Source organism: Ambystoma mexicanum, chromosome 10 (assembly GCF_040938575.1).
Source record: "Ambystoma mexicanum isolate Mex_15411 chromosome 10, UKY_AmexF1_1, whole genome shotgun sequence".
NCBI classification, from domain to species: Eukaryota; Metazoa; Chordata; class Amphibia; order Caudata; family Ambystomatidae; genus Ambystoma; species Ambystoma mexicanum.
Window position 1 is genome coordinate 203,159,276 of NC_090932.1, and position 21,825 is coordinate 203,181,100.

Here is a 21,825-nt window from a genome sequence, read left to right on the forward strand (position 1 = left end):
CAGGACAGATTAGCAAAAGCATCCTTTTAGGTCTTGCTGATGCTCCTCAGGCAAGATTGCTGGAATTCTGTCCAACACTCCAAACTGCAGCTGCAATCAGAATATTTTTCTCCCATTTCAAGCTAGAGCTATAGCCATGCAGCATGCCCCAATGAGTAACTTAGAGTAGGCATTCGTCCTTGCCGAGGGCCAGGCCCATTGTCCATGCATCAAATTTATATCAATATTTTTTGTGCTTACATTTGGACACTTTGGAAAAATAAAACACAAAACAGATTTGCAAAACAATGCTTTTCAGATCCTTGCTGATGTTCCTGGCACAGGTTTGTTGTCATTCAGTACAGCACTTCAGGCTGTAGCCAGAAACATAATATTTATTCCCATTCAAACCTAGGGTTCGGTTACGCTGCATGCCCCAATAATCAAATCAGAGTACACGATTATCCAGTAATTGCAGGGTGGTAGAATGGGTAAATATCTGCACTTCATCTAGTACTTTAAAGAGATTAACGTGCTGCTGGTGCTGGGGTTCTTTTCTGAAGGTGCCCTTCCTTCTTCAAGTGTTAGGTTTCAAATAGGAGAGTGAGGCCTGTTCACCTCCGCAATGGGTTATTCAATATGTAACTCTTGTCGCAATAAAGCAGTCTTCAAAACCATTCCATGGCTATATTTATTGTTAGAACTCAGCTGACACTTAGTTTGACTCTCTAGAGTCTTTCTTAAGGAATATGGATTGTGGGCCAGTCATTGCTGCGAGGTTGTGGAAATGAGTCCAGCATCCAATCCCAATATCTTGTCCCACTATGGTCGCAAATAAGGGTGGGTAATGATTTCAAGGGGTGGCCTGGTGACGATGTGGGCACCTGGTTCGACGTGCTTGCTAATTATCTGCTGATTCAAATTTTCTCAGAGTCTATGCAGTGATAGTCACTGCGATCTGTTAATTAAATCATGTACAGCACTTCGTCTTTAACCACGGGCAGAATTTTAGCCACGGGCAGGATTTATTTTCAAACCTATCCTGATTTTCAAAAAACTGACCACATATCCAGTCCCTTGTGGCCATGCCCACTTAAACCCCATTGCCAGTCTCTCGTGGTCATGGCCAGTAGCCAGATTATCCAAGTCATGACTCAGACAATCTGGCCACTGCTCATGGCCACTGGCGATACCTCAGTCACCAATGGTATGTCACTATATTTTGTACCTACATTATGACACTTTCAAAAAATAAGACACAGATCATTTGTAATGCCATGCTTTCAAGTCCTTGCCAATGCTCCTTGCACAAGTTTCCTGCAGATCCACCCATGTTTTATTTGTTCAAAAGTGTGAAAATGTACATAGATGAAATAGTCATATAATTTAGCTCCCAGTTGACAAAATCCATTCAGACTTTGCAGAAAAATTCAAAGTTGGGTCTATAATCTTTCTAAAATATTTTGTGCACATTCATCAAACGGCAACAAAGTTATAACCCATCTAATAATGTTAACACACCGGCTCTAATTTTAACCCCCTCTTCAGAAAATCCCACTAAACTTTGCAAACACATTCAAATCTGGGTCTTCAATCCTTTTTGGAAACTATTGCGCAGATTCATTAAAAGGCACCAATTTTATAAGCCTTTCAAATAGTTTGGGACCCCCTCTAATTTTGTTTCCTCTTGGCAAAACAGCACCAAACTCTGTAGAACACTTGAAGGTCACTACTAAAATAATATCACAACATTTCACACAGTTTCATTGAGTGGCACCAAAGTTAAACTGATTTCACCAACCCTGTAACGCAAAAATATGTATGGATGCCCCCAAACATCTGAGATGTTTGCGAACATTACAGCGCTGTCCCTGAACTGTTCGAGGACATCAGAGATTAAAAGCCTTTTTTGGACTTTTTAGGGCCATATCCCATTCTATCTTCATCAGCCCTCACCTCCCCAGAGAATGTTTCATTAGTTTGACAAGTGCAATGTTTCATTTTTTAATATGCTTTTACTATGATGTCTGCTGACAACGAACACTGTCAACGAATCCAGCTTGGCGGGCATTTCCCAAAAATATGACACACCTCACGCTTTTCACCATCCAATCATCGGGTGCGTCCGATGTCCGCGGACATCGTGTCATCCTCTGGGCCAATCGGATGTCCGTCCGCGAACCGAACAGGGAAGTGAATATGCAGACCAAACCCAGATATCACTAATTTTTTTACATACGTTTTGGCTGTTTAAAAAAAAAATACTGAACGGATTTACACCAAATTTACAAAAGCATGATTTTGGGACCAAGCCGCTGCTCCTGGTGCACATTTGGTGAAAATCCGTCCACCCTTTGGGCTATAGGCATGAGCAACATTTTTTATCCATTGCATCCATGGGAAAAACCACTCATTTAATTAGATTGTTGTGATAATAAAAGTAGATATTTGTATACAATCTCAACTGCACACTCCTTTTATCATTCGGTAATAATTGTATTTGTGCCGTTTTGCTAATAACCAAAGATCCATGACCTTTAGAAGACATAAGTCTGCCGTTCTGTCCACGTTACCAAAATTGGACAAGGATGTTTATCATTTTAATTGTATGCCTGTTTATTTCAATGGGACTCATTACACGGTAGGCGGAGGACCAAGATGCTATTAGCCTTGGTCCATGCCGGTAAAATACCGGCACCGCCTTGGTGGAAAGGGGAATTGCCGCCCTATTCCAAGGTTGGCGGGGCGGTAATTCCCCCTTCCCCCATTGCCCTTCCCCATTCCCATTTTTGCCCCATAGGGCATAATGGGAATGGGGAAGGTGCTAATTATGGCACCGCAAATTGCGGTACCGTAATTAGCTCCCTGGTCTCTTTGCGGGTTGGTTTTTAACGCCTGCAAAAAGCAGGCGTTAAAGTCTCCAACGCGCAAAGGGACCTCGTAGTAAGGCGGTAAGGGTTAACGGTCACCGGTACCATTAACGGTGACCGTTAATCCTTACCGCCGTCCGTGTAATGAGGCCCAATCTGTTCGAATCTTTTCTACTGTATTAGAGGTGTGGGGCTGATTGATGGTTTAGAAACCGATAGTCACCCATGGATCACTTGTACCCCAGAATGTAATTAATCACATGGGAAGACAGGACACTAGGCATTGGCATGGCCATTCTCTTGCCAGCCCACCTTGTGTTTGGCTCTTAGAGTCAGGCAAAGCCTGCTGGCTCTGCTCTGACTCAGTTCTAGCCATTAATTTTCTAGCGTCTCAGATCTATTTTAGTGTCAGACAGGTTCATACTAATATCTGTTGGCTTGCCAGACTCCAATCCGGCATCTCCATCTAGCTTTCTGGTATCACCATCAAAGCAGAACGGAGCTGCTACCGGATCATATAATTATCACTGTAGAGATAGCAGCAGCACTAGTAACCAACAAGAACATATCTTTTCCCAACTCGCAACCCCCAAACGGAATCTTATCAGCCACCGCCAAACCAATGTTGTTGAAATCTCCCCTGAGCACAGTAGTGCCATGCTCTTGCCTCTGACAGGCTAGACGGCATTGGATTGGGTCAGTTACATGACATGATCCTGGCATGCAAATGGACCTAGCACTGCCCAGCCAGCATTTAAGAGGTACCAGCATGTTGGTAATTTCCCCATCTGTTCACACCCAATCTGCTGGCCAGGATGCATTGTCAGAATGTGGAAACAATCCAAATGTCCTGTGAAAAAACACGTATCATCTGAGTCCTATTGGAAACCATTATGGTGCAATAGAAATGCTTTCTGGATTACACTAACTTGATAATGGGGATGGCCTTGCATATGAATCACCTGCCAAGTAAGGGAACTTGAACACCCAGGAAAGCTAACATTGCTGAGATGCTACTGCCCACTAGGCTCACAGACTCATTTCTAAAGCAATTTTCAGAAAAACACCTTTCTGATTTCCCTCTGCCCCGTCTGAGCTAGTCCACAAGAGCCAACGTTTTAGCTCACACCATTTTGCATTCCTGTGCAGTACAATTTTCTCACTATAAAAACAGCTCTGCAATTACCAGAATGAAAAGTGATGGAAGCCTAAACACCTGAATTGGCTCATCCCCTGACAACCGAAGTAGGTCATTATGGAACATCTGTAAACTCTCCCCTTGTTTGTATTTATCGACTTCTAGGCGCAGGCTAAATTAAGCAACATGGGTATCACTGGTCAGGCTCTGGCATGGCTGACCTCTTTCCTTTCCAGTCGACCCTCCCAGGTCCAAATGGGCTCCTTCCTCTCCGACATCTTTTTCTCCACCTGTGGTGTCCCCCAGGGATCCAACCTCTCTCCCTGGCTTTTCAACCAGTATCTGGCACTCCTTGCCCACCGCATCGCCGCTCTCTGCCCCCACTTCCAGTGCTATGCGGACGATACCCAGCTCATTTTCAGGCTACCCTCGGCCTCCTCCTCTTCTTCCCTCATCTCCGACTGTCTGTCTGCTATCCAGGAATGGTGTGCCGCCAATGACCTCTGCCTTAACGCCAGCAAGACTGAGATTCTTCTCATCGGCACACCCGCTCCCTTCTTCCCTGCAGCCCTCTGGCCGGCCTCCCTTGGCCCCCTTCCTGCCCCTACCTGCAAGGCTAAAAACCTTGGGGTCATCTTCGACTCCACACTCTCCTTCTCTCCTCATATATCTGACGTCTCTAAGAAGTCACACTACCAGCTGCACCTCCTCAGAGGTATTCTTCCCTTCCTCTCCTTCCCCCAGAAGCTCACTGTCTCCCGAGCCCTGGTTCTCTCAAGGCTGGATTACTGTAACAGCCTCTATCTTAATCTGCCTGCCTCCACTCTCCGCCCTCTGCAACTTATCCAGAACAGAACTGCAAGACTTGTCCTCGGCCTCAAGCCCAGGGACCGTATCTCTCCAGGACTGAAATCTCTTCACTGGCTCCCAGTGGCTGCGAGGATTAAGTTCAAAACCCTCTGCATTGTCCACAAGGCCTTCTGGGGCCTGGGGCCTAAATACCTTCAACTCTCTCTTCCTAAATATCTTCCTTCACGAGCCCTTCGCTCATCCGTCTCCAACTCCCTCATGGTCAGCCGCTTCTCGAAGCAACGAGCTGGGGGTAGATCTCTCTCCGCAGCAGGGGCCTCCCTCTGGAACAGCCTTCCTGCCTCCCTGAAACTTGAGGAGAACCATCTCCGGTTCCGGAAGCACCTCAAAACCTTCCTCTTCGCTTCTGCCTTCTCTCTCCCTCTCCCCTGCTAAACCTGCTTAACTCCCCACTGAAATTCTGCACTAAACCTGCATCTTGGCCACTCTCAGCGACCTCGGTCCAGGGCCCAGCCACTCTCCACTTGCACTGCCTCCCTGGCTCCCCCGGCACTGTGGGACTGTCACTGTATCCCTACAGCCCCCTTCCTAGCACTTGCTCTGCACTTACCTCGCACTTGCCACCAGCTGGCCCTTTTATTTATTATTTATTATTTTATTACGCTACTTACCGTGTACTGCACTTTCCCCCCCTCCTCCTCCCCCTGCACTTTCTCCTTTTCCCCTTACCTCTGCACTTGCCCGATCTGAATGACACCTGGCCTAGTAGGATCGTTTGTCTGTCTTCCCCTTGTTTCCCTCCCTCCCTGCCTCGTCGCGCCTTGAAACACTTGTGTATAGGCGCGTTATAAATACCATATCATATCATATCATATCATATCAACATGAAAGAAATGATGGCTGGAAGGTTTGGAATTAATCCTAACCTGTGGCATTGCTCTGGGCAACACTACAGACCATCGTTTAATCAGCCTGCCAAGCCATTACAGAAGGGGAAAGACCATATGAATATCAGGCTTGGTCCCACCTCTAAAGCGGCAGTCCAGCCCGAACTGCTTGGTCACATCCCTTCTGCAGGAGACCACAAGCACCCCCAGACACGTTTCAGCCTCCTTGGGTTTCATCAGTGAGCAGTAGCTTGTGTCTCTAGGTCCAGCAGGCTTGGGACCCATGTCTGGACATACCTGTGCTACTCGGGGTGACCTATGCAACACAAAAGAGGTGACCATCATTCTTCGGCCTGCTAGGCTGAATTAACCTTTCTGATAAAGAGCTTGCTTTTTATGAGTCATTGACACCTGCAGACAACTTGTTCATGACGTGATAAAAAGGTACAGTGCAATAAAAATGAAAGTACATCCTGAGCATAGACTTACTAGCTTAAAGAGGTTTAAGAAATAGGGTTTACCTACTGTAATTAGTCTGCCTAATTATTCTTTGGTTAGAAGCGTTAGTAGTTTGATAATGTGGAGTCTTTGTGTGTGTTGGCATTCATCAGCTAAAGTAGCATCTCACCTCTAATAAGTAAAACATTCCACAAACGTGGCTCACAATTAGTGTCAAGCTGCCACCACAGCCCCTGCTGTGAATGTAGCGCCTGCTCCCTCTTCAGAGCTGTGAAGCAGCCTGTGTGACTTGACGCCCTCACCCACCTGCCTCTTCACTCTGCACTATGTACAATCACATGGAAATACAGAGTTCAGGAAAAAGGTCAGTCTGCCATTTTGAAGCTCAGTGATTTAAGAGCTACCTATGGTTTCTGGGTTTACCCTGAAGACAAATGTTGAAATTCCAGCAAGGCTGTCTCCGCCTTTTATCCTTCAGAGGTTCATAAATTAAGTGCAATTGAATTATGTTATACTAAAACTATTATATGGAGGATTGAAGCGTGATAAATGTGAAATGAAGTACTTTACAACTATTTGATATGCTGTACATGTAATTCCCAAACAAAATGTCTTCGCATCGGAGACTAGATGCTCTTGTTTTAAAATTCTGTAATGCTCCTAAGTTTGGGGAATAGAAACATTTATCGCGTAAATGAAAAGGTGGACACCCTTAGACCCAAATGCAATGATAGATGTTTCAGCACTTTAGCCTTACATCCTAATATGTTGGCTGCCAGAATGAGTATGTATGGAGAAAGGCTATTAACATTTTATTGTAACTCTAACCTTACCACTTCCTTTGCCACCTTGGCAATGTGAAGATGCAGATGAAGGTAAGAAGAAGCAAATGCATGAAGAAGAAAATATCTGATGAAGTGAATGCAGAAGAGGTAAGTGTAGATGATTTCTGGGTACACAACGTGGGGATACTCTTGAATGTTAAGGTAAGTGATGTGAAAAATGAAAGGAGCAATTCCAAAAGGAGGAGCAAGCCGCACACTGGACGGCCATTCTGGTCCATCTAGTAATACCTCAGCCTGAGTTTAATAAAGTCACACACACACACACACACACACACACACACATGCCACATGTGGATGCACGATTCCTCTAAAGAGGCTACCACAGTCAAGGTTATTTTCAACTTAGATTAATTCCATTACGTTATTAACTTCACACAGTTTTAAAGAATGTTTTCCTAATTCTCAATGGGACGTCTATGCCCATCATGATCTTGTGCTAGTTCCGATTTTGATGATACCCTCTTGGGCAAATGCTCTTTCATCAGATCAACCACTGCAACCAAAATAAATAAATGGAAGTATTCATAATCTCTTATTATCACATTTTAATTCTGCAAAAAACTATCAAATATATAAAAGAATGTCACGCTACAAATAGGAATTCACTTTGAAGGGAACCATGGCCCATCATGGACAATGGGCCTCATTAGGACTCCGGCGCTAAACCATGGTGCTATTAGCACCATGGTCCATGCCGGAGTCCGCCATGCCGGAATGGGGAATTACCACCCCATTCCGAGGTTGGTGGAGCGGTAATTTCCCATGCCGCCATGGCCCTTCCCCATTCCCATTTTTGCCCCATAGGGCTCAATGGGAATGGGGAAGGCGCTAATTACGGTACCGCAAATTGCGGTACCGTAATTAACACCAAGGTCCCTTTGCGGGTCCCTACTTTAACGGCCGGTAAAACCAGCCGTTAAAGTCAGGTCCCGCAAAGGGGCCTCGTAATTAGGCGCTAGGTGTTTAACGGCGCCGCAGCCTTTTACGGCGCCGTTAAACACTTAGCGCCTGGGTCATAATGAAGCCCAATGTGTTTTAACTAGTGATGTACATACCTTTGTGTGAGTAATTCGACCACCCCCATGGGGAGGGTTTCTCTGGCTTGGGCTTTTTTAGACTTTACGGATAATGAAAATGAATGATGGGAGATAACCTCCTATAATGTTTGAGGCCATTCCACACACATTTTCTCTGCTCACCACACAAAATGCATAATCACGTGTACTCTGGGAGGACACAGCCAACAGGTGCTGTCCTCCCCTGTCATGTTCAGATGGAATGTGACAGCCAGAGGTACATCAAAGCAACTCAAGAATGGGGAAGGCACACCTTCCACCAGCCATGGCTGGCGTAATTAAAATATCAAAGGCTCCTTGGATCTGCTTTCCTATTGTTTAGTCCAGCTGGTGGCAGTACATACTAATGAGAGATAATTGAGGCAAGGCTGGTGAAGGGGCTTGGTTGCCGAACAGACAACAGGAAGGCGGGCTAACATCCCTATGCTATGCAATGTGTCAACTTGAAGCTAGTTCCCACCCCTCTGTATGAAAGGCAGTGAATGGCATGTCTGGGTCCATTAGTTACCGTACATAACCCTGCAGAGCGGACCCCTTTCAGAAGGGAAAAGTATGTGATTTGAGGGAGACAGGAAGTCTGCTCTCATCAGAAACTTCAAGGAAGACCTGCACTTTAAACAAGAGTCACAGAGGGCTCAATTAACCAGAGAGAAACTTTGATCTACAACAGACTGGAAGATGGATGGTACTTAGGACTATCTCATCACCCCTTACCTTTCCTGTTGCAGAGTACTCTGGTCCTGACTTCATGCATAACAGAAGATTGTTGATGGGGACACAGAATTGGTCCACTAAGGTAGGCTTAGCCTGCATCAATCCCTGGGGCCCTTTTGTCTTTACAAGAGGGCTTAACCCATCACTTGGCAGATCATCCGATGACTTCAAGAGTATTAAGAAGAAGGACTCATTTGGACTCTGGCTGAAGGTACAGTCTAACTTACATCTGCTGCCAGTGAAGGAAGGCCAGGATTTCCAAGAGGGCAGCAAGACCCCTCCACCAAAGGTCTCCAAGGGAACAGAGAGAGATGCTTGACTCAGAAGACCTGTCCAGCAGCTCCAGAACTTGTACCCAGATATCACATAGCATGCCCTCTTAGGTTCTGCCAGCAAGCTTCCTAGGTGGGAATTGCCGGAGAGTATCCAAACCAAGGACAATGCGGTTGCCTGCAAACACTCTCCTAATCTTTGGGCCGTCTGCCTTGAATGGACGACATGAGCCCTCCGAAGAAGCTAGCAGGAGTGCCCCTACAAGCATCAAAAAGTGTGCATCATTTAAGCACTTTTTCCAGACAGTCGATGTTGCAAACTGCAACCGGCTGCACTGCTGACTGTTGTCATGCCACATTCATCAGAGCCATCCCAGATGCCTCGACTAGTGCTTCAGATCCGCAAACCAGCACAGAGACAGCAATTCTTGGCCCTGAGCCACCATGTAGTCCAGCTTGCAGCTCTCCATCCAGCCTTGCTTGCCGAACTGGCTGCCGCCTGATACCTGCAGCTGTCTCCCGCCTCTAACTCTTGTCTCAAGTGCTGCGAAGAGCCCTGGGACTGCCTCGATGCTGTCGAAGATCATGAATCTCTTAAGCAACAGCTTTATGGTGGTTCTGCCCACCCTGGTTCTTCTCGGAAGGCCCAGAGAGACAGTTAAGACCCTTTGACCCTGGAAGCTGAAACCAAATAACCTTGAACAGTAAGACTGATTACTTTACCAACTACCCTTCTGTCAGTATCCTGAGTGCATCCCTTTCCTTTATGAAATTATCTGTCCTCTGTGTTCCTTTACAGGGTTGGTTGCATTTTGTATTGTGCTAGAACTTTCTGTTGTAGTAATAATAATAAAGTAGATATTTCTATAAAAACTTGACTGGACAGTCCTTTTTATCATTGGGTAATAATGGCATTTTCTCTATGTTGCAAATAACCAATGATCCACAACCTTGCAGAGGTATGACTGCCATTCCAGCCACATTACCAAAAAATGGATAAGGAGGTTTATAATTTACTTGTGTTCCAATCTATTTGGATCCCTTCTGGAGTACTAGAGGTGTGAGGTTGATTGATTGTTTAGAAACCGATATTCATCCCTGGACTACTGGTGCCCCAGAAGTTGATTGGTAACATTGGTGGATAGTAGTCAGATCAGTTGGATCCTTGTGCACAGCTTAGTTACCCAATAATAAAAGTACTGTTGTAGACAACGTTTTGTCGCTGCTAGGTGTTAGTAATAGTCATGGAGCTTGACATGGAGACTATAAAAGTCATGACCAAGGATATCCTGCATGGCTTATGTCAAGAGAGGGGATTTTCCCCACACCACTAAGGTTAATAAACCTGAGTTGCTGAACAGCCACCAAGATTGGGTAGAAGTGAGGGCGGTTCAGGAGAAGACCCCAGGAGATGGGCTAAGCCCTGTCTACCCAAACGGACAAGACCTTCCGGAGGAGGAAAACGATGAGGACTACTGCATGAGAAGTGTTTACTCGCCAATCCTCCCACCAGAGGACAAGTGTGGTTTCTCAACACTCAAGCGTGTCAGTAAGGACAGGGGCTAGTGCACCATCCCGCAGGTCCAAGGCCTTAGCACAGTCTCTAAGTGGCCCAATCATTGTTCCGGCTGTTAATGAGGTAGCACCTACAAAGCTCCTGCTCGAGGAGAAGAGTCTTGTGCTAGAGGAACAGAAACAGCGGGACAAGGTCACCATAGAGCTGCGCTAACTGGCACTTGAAGAGCAGAAGGAGGCCAACAGATCCAGCTCTAGCGAAAGCTCCACTAGTAGCTCAAACCAGAGTGCCTGGCATAAGCCCTGACGGCAAATCCAAAAAGACTTAGTCCAGGCTTATGAAGTGGGTAAGGATATTTCTGACTGGTTTGAAGCACTCAAGCTGGCTTTCCAGCTACAGGAGGTGGATGAGGTACTGTGGGTTGCAGCCCTGATGAGTTGCTTACCGACACCAGGGACTGATGCAATTCTTCAGTTAACTCCTGAGGAAAGGCCCGTTTATGAGAGCTTGAAGGCAGCCCTCCTCAGGAAGTTCTGTAAAACCCCAGAACCGTATCTCAAGAGCTTCAGAGAGCTCAGTAAGAAAAGTGGGCAGACTTTTGAAGCGTTCACACACTCGTCTTTGAAATATCTGAGCAGGTGAGTGACTGGTAACAAAGTTGACACATTTAAAGGGATGTACAATTTGATTGCGTGTCAGCATGTGTTGCAAAATTGTGTCATTGACCTACACCAGCATCTTGTGGATAAGCTATGACAGACACTATGGAGCTTCCAAAGGCTGCCAATAGTTTTGTGAGTACTCGAGTCAAGAAAAAGACTCAAACCGGCAGACAAATAAGTAAACAAGGATGGTAAGGACAAAGGTCTAACCCAATCCTATTCGAAGTCAGGTCCCCAAAAGAACAAAGGGAAATCTCAAACCTAGAGTTCAGCTGTGCACACCAAAAAGAAGAGCGCAGGCACTCCTAACACTGGGACACCTGCGTTCTCACCACCCAAAGGTTGTTTCTTGTGTAAGGAGCTGGGCCATAGGAAAGGGGATCCTGCTGGCAAGGGCTTACCCAAACAAGCCATAGTGAATGTTGGACTCGTGGAAGAGGCCATCATTAGTGTGGGCCTCTCAGGGGAGGACTTCCCACTAGTCCAGAGAGTGGCTGAATGTGGATTGGTTAGATGAGTGGGAACGGTATCAGGTCTTCAGAAGAGGCCCTAGTTCCCAATAATACTCTATCTTGAGCATGTATATATCAATGGACTCCTGCGGTCCAAAACACTGTGGCTAGGGTCAATACTATGACCCGGCAGTGGGTACAGCCAAGCCAGTATATTGCTGGGCCTGATTTATGCGTACGTGGATTTGATGGTAAGAGTAAGTGGCCTTTGGTGATAGTAGAGTTCAGCTGGTGAGGTGAAACGACCCAGCGCAGTGTATTGGTGAAAGACTACATCCCTGTTGCATGTCTGGTGGTTAATGATCTTCCTGATCCCGAAATGGTCGCAGCAGCTAGGCGATCGCAGGCCAAAGAGAGCACCAGATTGAACACTCTGAGAGCCTTAGGGCCCCGGAGTACGTCCAAAGGTCTTGCTGGAAGGACCGGCGTGACCAGTAGCCCCTATTCCAGTTTCATAGACTACTGAGTCACCTACTCCTACGGGCACAGGAACCTGAGGTGGAAGACCAGGTGGGTGCACATCTGAGGGGTCTGCCCAATCTGGATGAGTTCGCATCAGCTTGGGGCCCAGGTCCGAATTACTTCTTCAGAGCCCAGAAGGGGTGTCCGATGCTCACGGGTCTGCAGAAACAGGAGTGGTGCAGGATACGGACGAGGCCCTGGACTGTTCAAAGTGTACTGGGAGGATGGACTCCTGTACAGTGAGCCAAAAGATTCTGAGTGCAAGGGCACCAGGAGGTTGGTGATTCCCCAATGCCACAGAAAGTTCCTCTTGGATTTGGCTCACCAAATTCCTTTAGCTGGTCACTTGGGAGTGAATAAGACATCGGACCGTTTGTCTGCACACTTTTGCTGGCCGCAATTTGGTATAAAGGTTAAGGAATTTGTCAGGAACTGCCCGACTTGTCAAGCTTCTGGCAAGTCAGCTGGTCCCACACAGACCCCTTTAATTTCACTACACTTGGTTGGGCGGTCTTTCAAGAGAATAGGCATGGATATTATAGGTCCTTTTAATCCCCAAACCAGTTCAGAGAACAGATATATCTTGGTGGTGTTAGACCACACCACAAGATACCCTGAGGCTGTCGCTCTGAGGAGCATCAAAGCCCTGTGGTTGCAAAGGCTCTAATTGTGATATTTTCCCATGTTGGATTCTGCAAGGAAGTAATTTCTTACAGGGGATCAAACTTCATATCAGCATATATGAAGGCCATGTGGAAAGAGTGTGGAGTCACCTATCGGTTCTCTGAATCCTTCCATCCACAAACCAATGGGGTTGTTGAGCGGTTCAACAAGACCCTGAAAGGCATGATAGGTGGCTTGGAAGAGCACCTGAGGAGAGGAGAAAATGGGATATTCTCCTGTCATGCCTTCATTTCGCCTACTGGGAGGTGCCACACAACCGAGTAAGGTTTAGCGCCTCTGAGCTTCTGTTTGGACACCCTGTACAAGTGCATTTGTTTGTAGCAAGCTACTAAGAGCTGGAGAGTCCTTGATTGCATTCACCTGTTACAGGCTTATGCAGGATAGGCTGCAGAGAGCTGGAGAGCCCTTAATTAGAACCACTGTTGCAGGCTGCTGAAGCCAGGGCTGGGCTTATTGAACACAGCTGCCTGAGACTGCAATCAGCTCCATCCTGTAGGCCTGGTGGCTGGGAAGGCCTTTATAGGCTAACTTTAAACAGAAGCAGTTGTCAGTCAACTGCTTCCACTGGGAGTTCCTGCTTGTGCTCCTGTTACCAGTTTTTGACCTTTCCTGAAAATCCTCATTATGGCTTTTGAATCCTGTTTGCTGTTGCTGCTTGCAGCACCCTTTCCAGTCTGCTTTTGCAGTCTGCCTGTTATTCAACCTTTCCTTTATTCCCAGCTTTTGACTTCTGAAACATTGTCCTGTTTTACTGTTAAAGACAATCATGTATTTACTGATATCTTTTCTGCCTTTTTAACTTTCTGTAAACACCCTCATTTCTGTAAACATTTCTGCTTCACAGACTTGTTCTATTTCTGCCAAGCTCTTCTCTCTTTCTCTCTGCTTTCCCTGCCTTTTGAACTTTTCCTGTGTGTTCCTTGCCTGTGATATTATCCGACTTCAGTCCATAGTTCTAGTGCCTGTTCTTAAGTACTCTGAGTTTCCTGAATCCCTCCTATTCACTGTGTTGGCAACGACCTATCTTGCCTGACTCCTTTGCCTTGTTTATTCTGATATTCCAGCCTCTGCTTAGTACTTTCTTTTCCCTATCCTGTTCTGTACCTGGTTATTTCTTTCAATGTTGCTTTCTACCTGTATTACATCTTGGTCCACTGTTGTGCCTCCGCTTTGAATCCATTTACAGTGTGACCCCTGGGTTGGTATCCATTCGGATTAGATAAGGGAAAAACTTCTGTTGACTTTGCCTCGTCCATTGAAGTCTTACTAGCCTCAGTATATGGTCTCCAGTTTTACCCTTGCACTAAGTACAACCATCTCCTCGGCACGCCTAACTCATGAGGCTGCTATATGACCGGTGTTAAGAGTAATCAGGCTTTCCCTAATCCTTGGAGACCCCTTATCATATTCCAGTACACCCTTTATTCTGATCAATCTGTATTGCCCAGTATATTTTGTTTCCCTTTGCTTTGTCTCTGTCTCTTTGTTTACAGCAGCTTATGCCCCTGCAGTTCCTGTAAATACCTGTTTCAACTCAGATCAGCTTGGTAGGTGCCCTGTTTCTGTTATATGCTAACATTGCCTCCAAAATCTTCCCTAATCCACAGTGCATAGTGTGAGATATAGCCTTTGCCCTGTGCTCACCGGCCAGACTCCTGACAATTGCGGGTGCTGGTTTGCTGGCTTGGGGCATAGGTTAGTGGGGGTACTGGGATGAGGGCAGACTTGTGGGTGCTGCCTTGGGTTGGGGGATTGGGCACAGGTCAGTGGGGTTACTGGGACAAGGGCGGACTTGTGGGTGCTGCCTTGGTTTGGGGGTTGTGGCACAGGTCAGTGGAGGTACTGGGATGAGGGTTGGACTTGTCGGTACTGTCTTGGGTTGGGGCACGGGTCAGTGGGGATACTGTAAAGAGGGCGGACTTGCAGGTTGTGCTTTAACTTAGCGGGCCAAGGCACAGTTAGATCAGGGTATGCATGTGCTACTTTAATTTAGCAGGCCGATATGCAGTTTCATCGGGGTACATGGGTGCCTTTTAAGTTACGGGCTGAGGTGCAGTTTTGTCGGGGTATGGGTGCTACTTTAAGTTGGGGAGCCAAGGCACAGTTTTGTCGGGGTACGCAGGTGCTGCTTCAAGTTAAGTGGTCAAGTGCAGTTTTGTTGAAATAACCGGTTGCTGCTTTCAGTTATGGGGCAGAGGCACAGTTTAGTGGGGTGTGCTGAGACGAGGACTTGTCGGAAGCAGGAGTGCAGTGGGAGCAATGGTGACTAATTGTAAGTAATCTTTGATTACTTGTTTCCATGGGTCTTGTGTATAGGTTGTTCAACGCCAGTGTGCTCTGTTTGTGATGGGGCATGCTGGCGGCCTTTTATTTATTTATGTATTTATTTATTTATTTGTATCAAGCCGGAAACCCAAAGGCATCAGGGCACCAACACAAACACGCTGAAGGCCAGTGAGAAGACGGGACATACATGTACGGTTCAGATCCTTCAGCAGCTTCCTTCATGATTCAAACCTACGAGTTAATTTGAAGAGCAGGGTTTTCAATTGGGTACGGAACATGTTAACATTTTTTTCCAGATGGAGCGAGCTGGAAATGAGTTCCAGACTTGCGCTGCCCTCGTGGGGAAGGCTCTACCAAGTGCACCAGTCTTTTTAAACCTGAGGAACCTAATGGTTCCCATATTGACAGACATGAGAGTGCAGATAGGGCTGTAAAGAAAGGTGCAGGACTTCAGGTACACCAGGTCCTTTCCATATATGGACTTGTGCACTGGGTAGCTGTTTTCAAGTGAGTTCGATAGGGTAGCCAGTGTACAAATACCCTCCCAGACGAAATATGTTCCTGTCTGGGGATGCCCTTGATGATCTGAACTGCATCATTGTGGAGCGTGTGCAGGTGATGTATGTATTTCTTTCTGGCCCCAATAAATAGGGCGTTAGAGTAGTCGAGTTGTGAGATTATAATGGCTCGGCCAATAGAGGCATAATTGGTTTGATGTTCCTCAGAAGTTTCAAGTAGCGGTTGCAATTTCTTGAAATGTAATTAGTCTGTGTCTCGGTGCTGAGGGAGGTGTTAAAGAACACCCCCAGGGTCTTAACATTTTCAGCTACTGTGATGGGACAGCCTTTAATGCCGAAGTGTCAGTTTTTATTCCTAGCTTTACTCTTGCCCTTGCACTACCGAACAATAACAGTTCAGTTTTGGCTCCATTGAGGCAGTTTTCGGTCATCCCATGTTTTATCACCCTGTAGATTGTGGTTAGGTTCTAGGTGTCCATCTCATAATCCCCACTGATATCCAGAATCAGCTGGGTGTCATCTGTGCAGTTGGTACACGTGACTGCATGAGATACTAAGAGGTCTGTTATACAGATTGAAAAGGGTTGGTGAAATGCAGGCTCCCTGTGCGATTCCAAAAAAGATGGGGGCCGAATGGGAGGAGACACTTTCCCAATAGACCGACGATTGTCTTCCAGACAGGAAAGATTTGATCTGAATCATGGCTTGTGGGGCACAGTACCCTGTGTCAGATAGTGTATAAATTAGGCGGTCATGATCCAGCAGATCAACAGCTGCGTACAAGTAGAGAAGGACCAAAGTCCATTCTTTCGTTGGTCATTTTGGTCTGTAAATCAAGGCTGGCTGTCTCCGTCCTATGGTCTGTTCTAAACCCAGATTGCTTATTATGGGATATAGATGCTGACTCAAGGTAGGCTTGAAGTTGTTTTGTAGCCACCTTATCTAGAATTGTCCACAAAAAGTTTGTATTGGTAAAGGGCCTTACATTTTTTGCGTCTTTGGGGTTCAGACCTGCTTTCTTCACCAAGGGGGTGATAATAACAATCTGTATTTTATCCCGGACTGATGTGTGATTGAAAAAAGAGTTAACCACTCTGGAGAAAAAAGGGACAAAATCCTTAACATTCTTCAGAATAAGTTTCACTGGAATGATGTTCTCAGAGCACGAGGTAGGGTGCATTTTTATGTTATGTTATGTTATGTTATGTTATGTTATGTTATGTTATGTTATGTTATGTTATGTTATGTTATGTTATGCTATGTTATGTTATGTTATGGGTGCTTATATAGTGCCGGCGGCCCGCAGGCATCAGGGCGCTGATAACAAAGAACATGTATTGGTCACATCTGTAGCTCACATTGAGGGCAGTATAGACTTCATCTCAAGGTTATTTACATGTGTGAAGACAAAGTTTGGTTGTTCGATCAACTGTTTACAGACATTAGCCAGCCGGGCCTGCTTATTAGGGCCATTGCCTAAATCTTTTCCAATTCTTTCCCAACCTGTTTTAATTTTATTTGCAAAGGCCAATTGGACATCATCACACTCTTTAAATGTAGGGTGGGTAGGTTGTATTCATGTCGCAGGCTTAACTAGAAGCTACAGGATCTCAAATAGCTTTTTGGTGTTGTTCTTGGCTCCTGTGATTTCCTTATGAGAGAAGTCCTTTTTTACTATATTGATTTTGACTTTATATTCTGCATCCAATGACTTCCATTGTCCACTGTTTAGGGCTGAAGGGTGTTTTAACCATGCATGTTCTGCACTTCTCGTCATCTTTTTCAAGTTTTAATAGTTAATAAGTGAACGATTTTTTTTGTTATTTCTCTTTTCTCTCACCACTTTCCTTGCTATAGGGGACACTTTGTCCAGCATCTTAATCAGGGCGTTGTTATAGGCTTCCATCAGTTTCACCGGGGTGTCAGAGCTGTTTGTGGATAGCATAATTTCCTGCAGACAACTCTTACCTTGGGGAGATTTCACCTTCTTAAAGTTACGGGATTATACAAAACCGGAGCAGGGTTTAGGGAAATGTTCGATATTTCTTTTAAGCATATGGTAAATTCAACAATACAATGGTCGGACCATATGCATGGGCTAGTGCTCTTCATTACTACATTAAGATTTCTGAAAATAACCCAATCTAAGTTATTTCCGCAGATTTTAGTAGGTTCACTGTTCTCCACTTTACATCCCAGTTCCAGGACTGATTCCTCTAGTGAGATGACTTCTTTGTCTCTAGGATTGTGAAGCCATTGGTTTAATTCACCTACTACCAGCATGGAGCAATTCATGCCATTAATAGTTTTTATGATTTGTAGTAGGTCTTTGTTAAAGTGGGTCATGTCCAGGAGGGCCCAAAATACCAGGATAAGGTTAAAACTGCTACACGGGGAGCGGTAGAGTTTTAAGTGTAGTACCTCACAGTCATCACAGGTGCTCATGCTTTCAGGAAACTGAAATAGTTTCTTTGCGATAACTGCCACCCCACCTCCATAACCAGCGGTTAACATTTTGCAAATAATTAAATATCCTTCCAGGATCTCCAAGTCAATGGCTCGACTGTTGGCATCAATTAACCAAGTTTCGGTCAAACAGAACATGTCAAGGTCATGGGAAATAAGAACATCGTGAATATCTAAAGCTTGTTTATTTAAGGATCTCGAGGCAATTTTTATTTCCTGTCCATCAATCAGGTTCAGAAGGTTGCCTTATATGAGGAATTTCCTCTGAACGGTTTCTAGATTGCAGATTTCATGAGTGTTTGGGGAGTTTACCGCTCTGTAAGTCGGTGAGTCAGAGACTGCTTCAGTGATCGGTGTTGGATCATTTAGGCTGGTTAGATGTGGTTCAGTTGTCACCGATGTAATAATTGGTATATCTTGTGGACACAAATCTTAACCTGCCTCAGTCCAGGTATTGTCAGGAGAGGGAGGTGTTACATCTAATTTCAATGCCAGATATTCATCTGTGATGGCAAGTCTCACTGTTTTTTGAGCTGCCAGGAACAGGGTAAAGTCAGGAGGGAAACCCATGCTTGAACGTTGCTTTTTCTAATATAGTGGCCAAGATCGAATGCAACTGGTTATTTTTGCGCAGGAGCTTTCTGTGCACTTTTGATTCCACTAATGGTTTCCCTGCTCTATTCTTTTCGTCCGTGCGTTGTTCATTCTTGCGCTATCTAGTTTGCCCCGGACTCAGCGTTTTTTTTGTAAATTGGGCCCATAGAGTCCGACAACTCAAGGCAGAGAGAATACGAGAAATTGGAAGAAAAATAAAGCAGAGAGAGAGAGAGCGCGTGAGAAAGAGAAAGAGAGAGAGCGAGAGAGAGAAAACTAGATTGGCATATTGGCATATGAAATTGTATAGGTAGTTATTTTTTATTACTTTTCCTTGATCATGGAGCTGTTTTTGAAATGACTCTTTTGTCAGAATGCAATGCACTATCACCTGTGCCTGATACCTGATCTGATAATCAACAGGCTGCCGCCCCTTCATGAGAGGGACAGAACCCTAATGAGGAAGGCACAATTTCACGTGCCGACTGTGGACTAGCGACGATACTGTGAGCCTCATTACTAGTACAGCTGTCCAGTAAAAATGGTAGTAAGGTGGTAATAATGGATTTACCTCCACTCCATCACATCAACCGATTCAGAATTTGCAGGTAAAGTGTAGGAACATCCTTAATGCTAATAATCCTGCAAAGAGTCCTATGGATTTATGGAATGGGGATAAACAACGCCAAAACATCGCTAGTAATCTGGTTGAATGGGGGTAACATAGTTTGGGGGGATTTCTGTGTGAAATACTGCCAAACTTATAATGATGACTCATGGTCTCTAGTGAGCCACCAGGTCATACACACAAAAAATTATTGACCTCTGGCTCTGGCACCATGCTGGCTCTGTGGTATGAAGTGGCCAAATGTTGAAATATCTCAAAAATAAATAACAAGTACATGGTTTTAAAAATGTAATAGGGTAAAAGTCCTTTCATGAAAAGTTATATTCACTTTTTTACACTAATAATAGTAAACCTTAGGAAACATTCTTTTTGTGAAATGAAGTTGGTATACATTTATTTACCAATATTTCTTAAAATAGAATACTCATGCCTTATCACGAGTTGGGCGGTAGCCCTTAAATGCGGTGGTTACCGCCACATTTAAGGGTGCCTCCAATCATGAGTATGGCGTGTTTACCCCCAGCTAACAGCTGGGGATAAACACGGCCGAAAAATGACAATTTTTGGCCCAATTACCATGCAGTAATACTGCCGTGGTAACTGCTCTGAAAATTCACCATAGGGTACAATAGACCCAATGGGAAATAGGAAATAACAATTACCGCCCAACCCGTGATCCAGCAGTAATACCGCCGGATGGATGGGCAGTAACGCAAATAGAGTTGGGGGCTATACCAGTCGGGAGACCGCCCAACTCGTGATGAGGCCCTTAGTTTAGAGATGATCATTGTAAAGATGATCAAGGAGGACAACAATCAACAGATGAAGGGAGGCAAGCTCTGTGGTAACACACAGACGCTGAGCAACAATGGATCGAATACCGGATCTGCGCTTAACAAAAAAAAGTGCCTTAAAAATACCTGCACTTGCACGATCCAAATACACAAGGTCTAGTAGGATCGTTCCCTCCTCTCCACACCTCCTTGCCTTGTTGTGCCTTGAGACACACGTGTACAGGCACATTATTACAGTACACATGATAGTTGTTCTTTATAGTAATTGCATTGATCTCCATGTAGTCAATTCATGTCTGCGTGAGATTTCGAGGCGTAGAAAATAGTGGCACAGGACGGCTGAAGCCTTTGGCTTAGTTTTTGTAAACAGATTTACTCAGTTCTTTGCCTTCACGGGATGTCAATGCATATATACGACCATGCAGACTCTTTGCCCCTGAAATGAGGACTATTTGGCATTTGAAGGCTCAGCAGGGAGAGGGTTGATCGTCTGCTTTCTGTAAAAGGCAACCTGTTGGTTGTTGTGTTCTCTGGAAAGACCCATCTTTGGGTATGCATACTTTTCTAGGAAAGTAAATCATAGGTTCTGGGAAAAGGTGGAATACATTTTTGGATCTCCAGGCTTTCTATACAATGAGGATTACAATGTTAATCTTTCAGTTGGATTATTGATACATACCCATTGATGTCCCAGGATTACAGGGGAGGTGTCTTGATCACTTCACAAAACATTACTTCCAAATGATCTCCTTGAACTGACCATGAGGAGTGACTGTGTTTTTACTCCACAATCCCTGGTGTTAGGGGTGCGCCATCAACATGACATGATGCATTCTGCATGTGGTTTATTTTTCTGCTCTGTACTTTGTTGCTTTGAAAAGGAGGCATACAGGCAAAACAGGTTTCATCAGGTGTCCATCTCCTGGAACATCCAGATCTTCTCTTTTATTGAGCTATCCACTGATGGGTTTCTGTTTTGGAAATAGATGTCCTCGCTCGCGAAATGGCAACCATGTCTCCTCTGTTGTGAGCATGGCAAGTGACTCGATCCGAGGTGAATATAAATTTTGTCTGGTGCTTTACAAGGCCATTCCAGCACCTGCAGAATGTGATGAAACATTTGTTGACTTTGGTTTTGCTGGAATTTGTGCTTTGACTTTTGTCGACTGCAACAATGTACAAGGCCTGAATCACACCATTCTTCAAGTCACTAAGGATCTGGAATATCAAACAACTAGGCACTAGCTGTGTTTTGGGGAATGCTGTGATAAAGTATTTGATGTGATATAATCTAATTTCCTTTTTCCAAAATAGATGGCTGGCTTTCCCTTGGATGGCTGGTTGATACTGTATCTGATAGGTCATTAAAAAGAGCACAACGATATCTCTCAATTAGCGGGGTGGGTAGTCAGCAATCATGAAGGTGATATTCATCAAAAATCCATTCTGTTACCAGCCTCATGAGTAGGTTGTTGAACATGCTGGAACGAGTCTAAGCACAGCATCTCCTCGATGATCCCTTACTTATAACCCTTAGATAACACATCAGACCAGATGTTAAGATCATCCAATAGGCTGGTAGTTCTTGAAAGTGACAAGACATGCTGGGTGAAGCCTCTGTGGGGAAAGCCTACATCCTCTTTGGTAGGTGAT